Below are 14,634 nucleotides of genomic sequence, written 5' to 3' on the forward strand. Positions count from 1 at the left end.
AGATATCCGCTGAAGGATGCCCAAGTGGGCTAGTAAATAGCTAATCGATCACATGAACGCAATTTTATCTGTGATCAATTAAATTTGAATTATTCTCAATGTAAAACTTTAATAGTTTTGATATTCTGATTGTATTTCAATTAATACAATTTTATTCAATCTTAATTTTTATCTATTTTCAAAGAGACCTTTATTTACTTTACATACATTTTTTGTACTAACCTAAGTTCTTTATTGCATTTCATTTCATTGTTGTATTGTATTGCATGGTGTGTGTTATTATATGTTTAGCATTGACTGACTGGAGTGTGTTTTTCTGTGTCAGCGTGAGGAGGTGCAGGAGGAGTCAAGGGATGCAACTGTTATAGCATGTTTTTAGAAATATTTTTGTCATAAGTTACAAATGTTGATCTGTTATCTAGTCCTATATCTTTTTATTATTTATTAGATATATGTTTGATCCATATTTGTCTGAAAATAAAACAGTGAATCTTATTGTATCTTTTGTTTTTCTTTCTGTATACTCGATGATTGTACACAAACTCCTTATATTGTCTTTGCCAACCAGGAGTAACAAGAATGTTTTATGCAATGACACACATTGAATGACTCCTGTGACCCGAGTAAATGAAATGCTGTGGAAAGTTTTCTGGCAACAGAAACTCTGCGGAAACTATGTAGGTCAGTTTGTAACTGAAACTCTGCGGAAACCTGATGGAGTCCTGATAACTGAAACTCTGCGGAAACCTGATGGAGTCTTCGTGACTGAAACCCTGCGGAAACCTGATGGATCTCTAACTTAACTGAAACTCAACGGAAACTTGTTGGAGCATGGGTAACGGATACCGTGCGGAAACCCTTAGAAAGTGGGTAATTGAAAGTTTCCGTCATTGCGGAAACTCAGTGTAAAAGAACGGAAACTCGCTGGATTCTTGGTGGAAACTTAAGTTTCAGTCCACTTTCCATCAGGTTTCCGCACTGCGGAAACCAGGTTATTTTTGCTGTGATCAATTTTCATTAGATATCACCTTTACTTGTCATGATACTTTTTCATATAAGCGGTCTTCATGTTATTTCTCTTAGGCTTGTTGACCTATCCAGTTCATGAAAATTCTGTCGTTGCTTTCTCATGAGAAAAATATGTTTAAACCACCTGGGCAAAATATATGCAGCCCATGTCTGGTGTCCCCAGCCGTGATGTTGCTGGAATATTTCTAAAAGCGGCGAAAAACCAAACTCTCTCACTCACTCTAGAATGTTGATGATACCACAGACCTTTAAAACATCCGTAGGTCGAAAAGGACTCGACAGCCAAAGGGCAAATTAGCCTCGACATGCATTGGTTGTGGTATTATTTGCACAGAGCGATAAGACGAAGACATAAATTGCCAGCAAACGTTAATACAAAGGATGTTACATGGATATTCAGGACGTATTTTCATGTAGTTCCTAGGCTGACTGTTCAATCGTTGGGAGGTAGGTAATGTCATTAAGCTAGATGTTCCAATTACACCAGTAGCGTTTGTCATATGGGATACTGTATAACTTAAAAACCCTTTAATATAGTTTGAAACAAAGTTCCGTGAATATTCTCAACTATTTGAGACCTCAAATAGTAGTATTTTGTCTAGATTAATAAGATAATGTACGAAAAGTCTTTAGTTGTAAATGCTTGCAGCTTTTGCAATACACCCCCACCCCCCTCTTCCATCACGTGACTAGAATCGGGTGGACAATACATGTACGGGAAGGGACTACACATTTTTTGTAATAACTGTCCATCAGTGTGCCTTGTCGCTGAAAGAAACACCAGTGGTGTTAAAGAGTCTTCTGCTTAATTGTTTGAAGGTATATAACATTACTGATGTCATTTGTGCAGAAACAGACGTCATATGTGAGCTTCAAACAATGTTATTAATACACGATAGAGATATTATTCATTTAACCGTAAATCTTGGTATTCATATTAAGGTTTGCAGCCAAATGTGGCATAAAAAAACAGACATGTGTCAACAAGTATATTGTCCTACTTTAGAACTGATAACTCTTACAGTCTCTCATAACTAAAATCATTAAATAGGAATGTTTACGAAGTCTAATAAATGACGATGATGATGATGATGATGATGATGATGTTGATGAGGAGGAGAAGGAGAAAGAGGAGGATACAAATAATACAATCGAAATTAGATTCTTAAGTTGAATGTATGTGGATTAAGGAAAAGAACACACTATCCCGATTTAACTGAAATGTTAGTACATTATAATATCGTAGACCTGCAGGAAACCAAAACTGATATCTTGGATGATATAGAAAAAGTATACCTCAAACATAGAATTAATTGTTTAAGAAAATCAGGAGGTAATGGGATTGCTTGTAAAAATCGATGTGAAGAATATATGGCTATTTTAGACGACGAGAACACTAATAATTACATTTTGTGGGTAACAAAAGATTTATTCAATATTAATCGAGATATTTATTTGGGTATCGTATATTTACCACCTGAAGGGTCTAAATACGTCAGTGACGATGCTTTTGTCGAATTAGAACATTCGATACTGTATCATCTATCAAAAGGTGATAAAATAAAAGTTATTGGGGACTTTAATACGAGAACCAAGAATTTAAGAGACTATGCCATTATTGACAAACATTTCGTGGAAGAGTTTGATATTGACGTAGACAATATGAAGTGTGAAGTGAATCCAAAGATTATTTTAGATTCCTGTAATCTACCACTTATTAGAACATCTCAAGATTAAAACCGTGTAACTGATTTTGACTTTAGATTGCTAGAAACATGTAAGAACCTGAACCTGTTTATATGTAATGGCAGAGTTGGCAAAACAAAAAGTAAAAATAAGTCCGCGGTTGATCATATAACATCATCACCGATGTGTTTATCCCTCTTAAAACAGTTTGAATTACTCGATTTTACACCCCTATATTCCGACGTCCATTGTCCGCTTCTTATCACGTTGTCTTCTGCAGCTAGTAATCTCGTATTGGATAAACAAACTCATCATGAGGAGGAACAAACTCATAGTAATACAATGCCTTCCAGACCAAAGCGTTATGATGTTAACAAATCTGGTGATTTCTGTAATGACTTCGACATAGGAAAACAAGAACGCCTCGCACAACAAGATTACTCAGATAACGCTAGCGCTATCGACAACCTTGCCGAAGGCATCGCGCACGTGCTTGCACAGGCGGCTCGTGAGACGGCTCGTGATTCATTCGGAGTCATAAGAAATCCACACGGACGAAATCTAAGCAGAACAAACCACGGTTCAATAATGTGTGTAAAATTATGAGAAAAACATTCACAAGGCTATGACGAAATACAAACCCTACAAAATATGTCTGAATAAGCATATGAAATTACACGAAGGGGATATGATAGGAAATGTAAAGAAAACAGGAGCTATTCACCTCTGATTACTGGAAGTTATTAAATAATCGGAATAAGACATCTGATCATGACACACAATCCGACCTCGATACGTTTTACAAGTTCAAATCCATTAATGAAAATCCGTTAATGAAAGCTACTGTGCTGAAGTAATAAATGAAGACTGGTAATTCAATGATGAACTTTATGACACTGAAATCTTGGACAGAAATATAACAGAGGAAGAAATTGTCACTGCCATCAATAACTTGAAGCGTAATAAATCTTCAGGTGTCGATCTTGTTGAGAGCGACTATTTAATAGACGCCTCACAATATCTTCTTCCTTTGTTACTGAAACTTTTAACTTTGATTCTTAATTCTGGCTCCGTACTTGAAAGCTGGCTCAAATGCATGATAAAACCGTTATACAAAGGCAAAGGGAACATCATGGACGAATTCGTACCGCTCAATCACAATACTGTCATGTTTTGGAAAGTTGTTCACGTCTATTCTGAACGACAGATTAGCCGCTTTTCTTAATATAAACACTATTTTAAGTCCTGCCCAAGTGGGATTCAAAAAAAGGTTTTTCGGTTTCAATCTCTTTGTTATACATATACTTACAGAATTGTTAAAATTAAACAAAAAGAAGTTATTCTGGGTATGCATTGAGTTCACAAAAGCGTTTAGATGGTCTGAAACGGAATAAGTGCCAAATCTAATAACATCAAGTCCGCCGTTATGCTTGATAAACATATATATCAAATTCATGTCAGTGTTACTCTGGTGTTAGACAGGGAGAACATGCATCGCCATTATTGTTCTCCATATTATAAAACACGCAGACAGTTTTCTTCATGAGAACAATTCTAAAGGTGTTGACCTTGAATGTAATGAGAATATAGATACACTGTCTCTGTTAAAACTGATAATCATATTATATGCTGATGATGCTGTTAATTTTAGTGAAGACCCAGTTGAATTACAAAAATCATTAGAAACTTTCCAACAATATTGTTCCACAAGGAAAATACATGTAAATCTCACAAAAACAAAAGTGCTCAGGTTTGGCAGCGGAACCGAGACTAAATAAAAAATGTATTCGTTTATCATAATCAAAGCATAGAATTAGTCGACGTGCACAGTTACCTTGGCATCGAACTTCATAGCATTGGTAGATATATAACGACACTCAAATCACTAACCGAGAGTGCAACAAAAGTCATGTATCCTTTATTGAAAAAAAGCTCGGAATATAAATTTACCACTAGATTGTATGTTATCAGTTTTTGACACGATGATTGCACCTATTACGATATATGGATCCGAAATTTGGGGATTTGAAAATTTACTGATATTTGAAAGATCACACCTAAAAGTGCTAAAACTAATTTCTTCATTGAGAAACTCAACTCCAAACTTTGTTCTCTATGGTGAATTTGGTAGAGAGCCAATTTATCTAAAAATATACAAACGAGTAATAAGCTTTTGGCATAACATCGTTAGTTGTACCAGTACCTTGAAAACCTCCAGTACACTGTATAAGTACAGTATGGTTCAAAATTATTGAGAATAGCTAAAGCATTTCATATTATTAAACGAGAACAAATCAGATAAAATTGAATGTATTGTGAAAGTAAACTGACCTTTTCATGTTGTGTAGGTAACAATTTAATATTTTATCAAGTCTCCTTGAGCTTCACGGCACAGTCTAAGACGGGTAGGCATACTTCCTATCAGAGAGGTTAGTGTCTCGTGAGTTATGCTGTCCCAGTATCGTACCACTTCTCTCTTCATGTCCTCAATTTTTGTCAACCCCTTTTGATTCACACATTCCTTCATCATCCCCGAAATGTTCTCAATGGGATTTAAGTCAGGACTATATGCAGGAAATGGTAATGCAGTCACATTTTTCTCCTGAAACCACTGCTTGGCATGTTTTGCGGTGTGTTTAGGATCATTATCTTGCTGCAAAATCCAGTCATTTCCATAAAACACATGTGCACTTGGAAGGAGAAAATTATCTAATATGTTAGTGTAGCGTTGACTTGTCAGATTTCCCTCAAACACACACAGCGGGGTCGTTCCTAATAAGGATATCCCTCCCCATACATGAAACTTTGGTCTGTATTTAGGTCGTCGATACAACGGTGCTGACGCAGACTTTGTCCATATTTTCACATTATTGGGATATACCCATATTGAGCTTTCATCAGTAAAAATCACATTTTCCCAGTCAAAGTTTTCATGTGCCAAACACCACTCAACACGCCTGTCTTTATGTTCTTGTTTCATGAGAGGAGAAGGAATTCCAGTCTTTTTCTCCCATCCAAGATCAATCAAATTTCTTCTAACTGTAGATTTTGATACAACTGTTGATCCCCTTTCTATCATTTCATACCTGATGTTGGAGATGCTTGCCCTTTGCTTTTTAGACGCAAAATTCCCAGCCGGGCGCGATCTGAGAAGTCCAATTTTTTGGGTCTCCCTGCTCCTTTCTGGTGCCCAAAATTCTTTCCCTCTTTAAAATTCTTCCTAATCCCATACACAGTACAAACAGGAGTTCCTGTTCTCTCTGCCAATGTATTTACATCATCAATTCCTTGATTACACAACTCAAAAATCAACCTTCTTTTATCTTCAGCAGACATTGTTGACAGTGCTGAGGAAAATGACGTCTGCTACAAATTCAGGGGAGGTAACTCTAATTGTACTATACTCAGTAGGCCAAGATGAGTTACCTCCCTTATACCATTACTTAGTTTTAAGTATCAGTGAATCAGTTGAGGTGTTAGGATAGCTCAAAGTAAGAAGAAAAATTCTCAATAATTATGAACCAGACTATATACCCAGGTCTAACGACCTTGAATGAGCCTCACGGGCGAAAGTAATCGACAGATTGAGAGGACTTTCTTTCGTTCTCCTATGTGTTATATTCGCCTGCATATTAGTATCGTATGTCTTGATAATGCGACCGGGGAATAAGGACAACCTACAAGCAACTGGAGAACATGGCGATGGCACGAGGTCAAGGTCATATGACCCTAATGGATTGTGTTTACATGGGAGTGTTTGTAAACGAGATTCTGATAGTATGTTGTTGTTTGAATACCGCAGAGAAAAGAGTTTTGAAACACGATTAAGACATCGGCCAAAGAACATTTCTCAGGCAGTTCCGAACATTGTTCATTTTGCTTGGTTCAAAGGGAAGAAAGCTTACTTCCGATTTCACCATCTTCTTTCAATAATGGCGGTCCATCGAGCCATGAACTCAAGTGTGTATTTCTGGTTTGACGTCATGCCTTTTGGGAAAAAGTGGGACAAAGTAACAAAACTTTTGCGTAAGATAGTAGTATAGGGAGTGGGGGTTCTGGACCACTTTAAAAAAAAGTCTCTACAAGGCCTTATTTACTAACTAAGGCTTTGGTTGGGCCCTTAGCTCTTGCTACTCTTAACGTGTGTTGGTAGGAGGTAACACTGTGCCGTACGGTACGATCAATAATTCTTCTCTTACAAACCCCCTACCCGGCCCATCTCTCAAGTAGTATAAGTTAGGTTCGTCGGCTTTCATATCCACTTTATCTGTGTTGTAAGTTTTGACTGACCATATAGGATCGGTGGCCCGCTTACGGCTATCACCCTCGTGTTCCCCCGGCTGGTATAGATACCTCACTAGGGCCCTATCTGGTATCTGTTTCTCCTTCCCACGCAATGGAGCGGCCGACTCTGCAACTATTGATTTTAGTTTGATAGCGTCTGCCGGTTTCTTACCGGTGAGACGGGTGACTTCATGGTTGATTGCCGACACCACCTTGGGTAACCTCGTGACCCATTCAGTCGATCGTTTTCCAGGGGTGGCCATCTCCCTAGCATACTGATGGCCGAACAAGCGCTCAGCCAAAGTCCTATTAAATCTCTCAACTATGGCTTGGCTGCGATGGGCTCTGGCCGTGCCACGCCTGATCTTTGTATCGTGTTTGGCTAGCAGTTGTGACACGGCACCCATGAACTCCCGTCCGGGGTCAACTTGCAGCTCTGTTGGCCACGTCAGCGGGTTGCGTTTGTATATGCGTTCGAATCCTCTGGCTACCTGGGCCGAATCTTTCGTGGTCAAGGGTTCGGCTTCCTTGTAACGACTGGCTACGTCCACTACGGTTAAGGCATACTTGTACCTCTTGTCGTGGGGTAGGAACAGTAGGTCTGCCTGCTGAACGCTATTAGGTATGTTAATACCGAACCTCCTTCTAGGCACGTAGCGTGGTGCCGGCAAATAGATCTGCCACAGGGCTTGTTTTTCAAGCCACGCTTTGGCTTCCTCCGGGGGTACTCGCGCTATTTTAGCTAGCTTATCTACTGCGCTAGCTCCTTTCCAGTACCCACGCGGGCTGTAGTAAATAGCCTCAAATTTTTTCATGTCCATACGCGTATGTGTTTATCCCATCAATAGCTATCCAACGTTTCGTGTCCATAGGCGACAGGGACGTCTTGTTTACAGTCAGTCCGTATATCTTATGTCCATCACTTCTAAGTGTGTTCATTTTATGCCTAAAGGTACGGGTCTTGAACAGGGCTTCCTTGAATCTGGCGTGTTTGATGTGTTGTTTCACCACATACTTCTTAACCCCCTTAGCCTTCCGGATCTCACTATTGTCGGCTTTCAGTATGGAGTACATCTTAGGTCTCAAACCTATGTACTCGGCTATGGGCGTGCCAGCACACTCGTCCTTCATCTTACCTAGGACCTTTTTATTTACCGTACTGTGTATGGTATGGGTCTTAGGGTAGTCGCTGGTGTCGTATAAATCGAGGTGTTTTTTCATGTCCTCGTACACGTCCTCGGTTCGAATTTCTAACAGCAGGGAATCCGTGTCAGTGTACAGCACTTCACACCTGTCGCCGTACTGTTTCTTGAGCTCGTTGTAGTAAAAGTCGTACATCAGGTGTTTGGATAAATCGAGGATGCTCATCCCCACGTAAACAGGCCGGTTGAATTTTATGTGGCTTTTCTTCATGTGTAGGGCAACCAGGTTGTCTGTGAATATCTTACTACGGTTGAATGCCGGACTGACTATCAATCTCCTGAGCTTGTCTTCCTCACTCGACCGAACCAGCTTCACGGTCACGCGTTTCCTCAGGTTCTCCATAGTCTTACCAAACACTGAGTTGTTCATGAGCTTGTAGAGATTTTTCTCAAAATCACTGGTGGCTTTTTTTCGTAGGTCTGTGTTCATTCTGATGTAGGGCTCCATCCATGGGCTCTGGTCGAACATGAGCACCCTGTGTATTTTGGTCAGCCTCATACCCAACGACAGGTACAGCTGTAGGTTGCGATAGTGAACGATGTACTTGGTCTTATTCATTAAGTTAGGAACGAGTTTTTCAACGTCTGTCACACGCCCACCTAACAAGTTATGTTGGTACTCAGACATCCAGTCTGGGTTAACCCTCATACGTTCGGGGGCCAGGGGGTAGCTGTTGTGAGATGTGTGTAATTCCTTGGTATACTCTAAGTCAACCTCGAGGATATACCCTTTGTTCGAATCTGGTGCAACCCTCATAACATCAACGTGGGGTACCCATTCGAATCCCCCTGTAGGTAGATACTGGCTCATGGCCCAGCCGTACAGGTTGTTTGCGTCGAGGTAGAGAATGTGATTGGTTGGCTTGTTAGGATCGTAACCTTTCACGTATTGATTATTTGCTTTCGCGTATCGTTTGGATGCCATGGAAATCCCACCTCGCAAGCCTTTCTCAATGAATAGGTGCATGTCGTAATCTGTGAGCAATTCCAAATTAACTCCGGTCTTTTTAAGCAAGGCGTCCCACGACAGACCTGGGCTGGTGTAATACCATGCGGGGTCGAGTTTATACTGCTTGAAACACGTCCGCCTAAACGTCTCAAACACGTCGGCTAACAGCAGTACATCTGTCCTCAAGTACAGGTCGTGATAATCACCCAGGTTCTTACAACCCAGTTTATTCCATACGTTAGTCGCGTGCGAGTAATCATCTCGTGAGACGGACGCCTCATTCAACTTGCTATAAAAGCAGTCAATAGGGGGTAGTCTGGTCTCGGTGAACTTGACCCAACTATCCATGTACTCATAGGGGTACACACCCTTCCTCATAAGCAGGGGTCTAGTCTCGACGTCTGTGTATCGATCGGTGATAGGGAAGGTATTGTTGGCCTTGACCAGACTGTCGAGTGACGACAGGAGGAACTGAAACGAGTCAATGAACCTAAGTCCTTTTAAGCTGAAGGAGATGTATCTCTCCATGTTGTTGGGGATGCACGTTATATTACCATCGATTTTCGCGATGGCCTGCATGATCAAGTGTGAGTCGTACCCTCTCAAGTTGTGAAAGACAACGGGGATGTTTATTGTCTTAGGGTTGATTTTAAGCTTGAGGTTGCACGCGCTGTGAGCGGCGCCTCTATACTTACCAGTTATGTGGCAGTGATCTCTCACCGAATCACCGTTAAGTGGTGAGTCACACACGTGACAGTTAGTGCTACTAGCGTGAGCTAGCCTGTCGACTCTGGTCATACGCATGGGAGCGATTCTATACAATGCATTCCTAATAATTTTTTCTTCCTCCTGCAAACACTTTAGAAACCTTTCAGCCGCGTCAGGGCCCCTATACACTACCGGGGCTTTCGTTTCCCCGTCACAACGGACGACAATGTATCCAAACCCACAGGCTTTATGCTCTTGTGTGCCCCCCACAACCAAGGCTTCGAAGTCGACGTATATGATATAAGGCACAGACATTTGGTTCTTGTGGTTACCGAATTGTAGGATATTATCACCTTCCTTAGGCATGTCGACTCGTATGGCCGTCTGCCCCACACCATGACAATCCTCCCGGTGGGATTCTAATAAATCAGCTCGTGTGAAGCCATGTAGGCATCGTTCACAGAAGTGGGTCTTTCCTCTGTGTGCCGATTGGTCATACAACAGCCTGCTAAAGTGTTTTATCCATGTGTAGTGATACTTGTCACCTCGCTGAATCATGAATATATTGATAACTTGGCGATCCTTCACCCCGCTGACCCTGTGTACTATTGTTGTGTTACCTTCGTGCCCAAAGATATTTATAGCCAGATTATTCTGTTTTTCTACTTTAGTGATCTGGGATATGGGGGTGGGTTCATCTATACCATCCCAGTTGAGCCCATCGTCTTGGGGATAGCTAGAAAGCCTATCTGAATGAGTGTCAGCTGGAAATAAGGCTGACCTGATAGCTAACCTCAGGCAATCGTTTCCTCTATTCTTAACGTTTACTATGGCATGTTTGTTCCTATAGTAGGGAGGTAAAGGCTAGGTATGACCCGCCTCTGAACGGCACGTAGTTAGCTATGTCTAGATAGACATTATCGATTTTATCTACAGCCCACCCGGACCCCAAGTGTGTGTAGCGTTCTAGGTATTCTCGTATCTGCTGAAAACTGGTATCGATTGATGTGTCAATGGTCTCTGTATGTGTGACGACCTCTTGTTTACCTCGGAAGTAAGGCTGAACATACTCAGTGAGGTCCCCAACCTGCTTATCGAGCGACATTTTCACTGTGATCTGAAACTTGATACTTCCTAGGTTATTTAGTTCCTGTTTGACCTTATCAGCTATCAGAGGCTTGATATCTGTAATGTCTATGTTTCTATCAACGTGCATGTGCCAACCTCTCAAATAGTTGCCTACAGCGCGCTCAGTGCGCACGAACTGTAGGTCAATAGCTCTATTCTGTCGTAATAATTCTAAAAGTTGTGGTTTTCTCATACGGGAATACCCGCCTAAACCCAAATCGTGTGCCTCGGCTTTCAGTTGTTTTACAGTGGGACGTGCTACGGGGGGATGTGATAACAACTCGACTAACCCGGCTCTCCCCAGTTTTGAATAACCCGTGTATCCAAGCTGTTTCGCTTGACCTTTTACTTGTTTTACCGTAGGGGCTTCTAAACCTAGTAATCTCAACAATGCTGACTTCCGCATTCGAGAATACCCGATCACACCTCTCTGTTTTGCGACCCGCTTAAGCTCGCGTACAGTAGTCATAGTGTTTACACCTAACATAACCAATGTCTAATTGGAGTCTATCTTGAGCAGTCGCCTACGTTCTTTTATGTAGCCCTTTTTATTCTCGTAGATGAGTTGATGTCTGACTACGTTCGCTCCGTGAGCTTTACATAGACAGTAGTGCCCTTTAACCCCGATACCACACACAGAACACGTGTAGTTAGGACTTCCCATATGGAAACAACAGAACCTAGCCCTGCATTTCCTATCACAGGCCTCGGTCTTCCCCATAAGTATGTATTCGCATCGGTATGGAGCGGGTCTCATGTTTACTTATATGGGTATTTAATTTAATTGCTTCGCAACCAACGCAGTAGCTGCTATACCCAACACTATGAAGGACAGTTCACGATTCATTTGTCCCTTGGATGGTGTGTAGTACTGAGCGAGTGTGGGTTTATTGAGCGGTTCCAATCGTTTACCAGTTAGTAGGTAGTATTCTTTCATTGCTTCATCGACATCGTTGAATGTTTGAACGGCATGGTTTTCACGCTGGAGTTGTTCGTTAATAAAATCGATCCTCTGGAGGCGTTTTTTAGCGAACTCGGCCTGTGCCTTTTGTAATTTCTCAGTAGCGAGACCGTGCCGCTTCCTTTCTTCCTGTATTTCAGCCGCGTGGTCATCTCGTAGTTTCGAGAAGAGGAAATTACTCCCGGAAAATGCCAGGGCATTCACTAACGCCCCACCGACCATCATAGCTATCGTGGCCATCCTATATTTATTTCATTATATTTTCAGGTATTATCCCTTGTTTTACTAGGATGTCTTTTGTGGCCATCGCCATACCAAGGTTCATTATGAGCATACCCATATCCTGCAGGTTGAAATCTAGCTTGATAGTTGGTTGTTTAAGCACCATTTTAGTCAACCGAGCGTACCCTACGGCTAGATTGGCGACCACTGTGGCGTGGTATGCGTCGTTGACGAACGTTTTCCCCTCAGACATTATGTATATGATATAAAAATATTTAAATTATAACATGATATGCGGGTCGACAGTGGGGGTTACCACCTCACTGCTGGGGGGCTCACTGTGGGAGGGTACCCCCACGTATAACCATGTTATAACCACGGCAGCACCTACAGCCAACAACAGTCGGGGGTTGATAATTTTATGTTGGTTACACCACCGTTTTTTACCGGCAGCTACTCTCTTAGGATTCTTCTGCCTGGTTACTGTGGGGGGTACCCCCACTGGGGTCACTTCCCCCACTGTGGGGTGTACCCCCACTGGTTCCCTGGTCTCCTGTGAAGGGGTCACTGTGGGGGGTTCCCCCACTGGTTCCTGTGCAGCATCCATCTATACTATTATTATTATTTTTTCTCTCAAATTGACAATGCTTTGCCGTGATAATCGCCGCCGTCACTGGAGCCAACAACATACCATATTTGTGGTACAGCTCGCAGCTGATAGAGCTCACGGCGTGTTCGATAAAAAGGTCTTTCTCGAGGTCTTCCCACAGGTAAAGTCTGCGCTCTGGTGGAATGGGAAGGAAGTATGACACAATACCGGTGTATATCTGGGTCATAGCCGATCCTATTGTCTTTGTCATTTCTGCTCCGAGCCGGGACTCGTATCTAGCGTACAGCTTATCGATTTCTTCGGCTGACATTTTGTGAATTTTATCCGGAGTGTAGTCTCCAAAGTAATGTTTGGCTTTGCCGCCAACAGCCAACGCCACCAGTTTCTCTCGCTTGTCATCATCCCCAGACAATTGTTCGAGCAATTCCTCACACTCCATCTTATAATATAACAAGTAAGATTTAGTTTTAACTATATAATACCCGATGCAGACAAAACACAGAGAAATGAAGGTTAAGTTGCACACGACAAACACTTCAAATATCATAGCTATACTTAGCATTTGCTTAGCTTTGCTTAGCTTTGCTTAGCTTTGCTTAGCTTTGCTTAGCTTTAGCACACTCTATATGCTACTGGTTGGTCGGTCTTGAGCACGAGCTCAGCGTGTTTAGTTTCAGCGAGCTGTTTCTTCACCCGTTCCCGTTCTAATTTGCTCATCACATCGTTCTCTCTCAAACACTCCTCGAACGAATCCCTGTCCTTGCAGTGAAATAAGGCCACCCATCGCGTCTGCTCCCTGAGGTCTTTCAACACGGAGTTGAACTTCTGCATTAGCACCCAGATGCTGTGATTTGCATGCCGGCCGGAGAAGGCCAGGTACGATAGCATGTCTCTCTTTTTTGTTATCTCGCGATTAGCGCTGCAGTCGTCCAGTATAAACAGCGTCGGTTCCCCTTTAAATTTCTCGTGAAGAGCTTTCAACCAGTCCTGCAGGCGTGTTCCAGGGTCGATTTTGTGTACGTCCGGGTCCGTCATCACCCAAGGTCGCGCGTACGTTTTATTCATGCTCAGAGTAGGGCACATGATAACGATGTTATCGAACACATCCTTGTAGTAACCCTCCAACATATCCAACACGAAAACGGTCTTCCCACAGCCAGTCTGCCCGCACACTATGGCGCAGTGTGGGTCAGTGGGGAGGTCAATAGATGGCTTGCACGAATCTCCCATTGTCTATATTAAGTTGCGCGTCCATAATAACGTACAGATATATTTTCAACTTACCAGCGGGTTGAGCCTTCTTAGTAATCTGGATGGTTATCCCTTCGCTGCCGTTATCTATACGGCGCCCGCTATCATGCAGTTTATCATCATCCGTGGATCGCATGTCCAACCATAGGGCGTACTTGGTGGTCAGGTATTCACCGATCTGCACGGAGCCGAGGTTCAGGTCCTTTGTTATGTAATCCCCCACTGGTAGCTTTTTTATCTCATCCCACTGCTGGTGTGGTCTCATACCATGAGTGAACAGCTGGTTGGGCACGCCCTCGATGGTCACTTCCACCTTTTCAATCTCGGGGTTGAAAAACTTCTCGCTGTCCCTCCGGAATGGCTCGTAATCCTCCACGGGGATGACAAGGATACCTTTCATCGATTGCGCCGGCACGTTCAGGTTGATATTCCACACAGTGTCGCTCTTATCTCGCACGACTGATCTATGCCTCAGTACGCGATCGTACAGGATAGCCATCTTCCCAGAGTACTGGCTTCGAACCTGCCTGGCCAGCTCCGGGCTAGTGACCATGTCGAACTCCAGAGAGATGTTGTCTGTGGCATAACTGGCCTCATCACCGTT

The sequence above is a fragment of the Haliotis asinina genome, chromosome 11 (assembly GCF_037392515.1).
Source record: "Haliotis asinina isolate JCU_RB_2024 chromosome 11, JCU_Hal_asi_v2, whole genome shotgun sequence".
In the NCBI taxonomy this organism is placed as follows: domain Eukaryota; kingdom Metazoa; phylum Mollusca; class Gastropoda; order Lepetellida; family Haliotidae; genus Haliotis; species Haliotis asinina.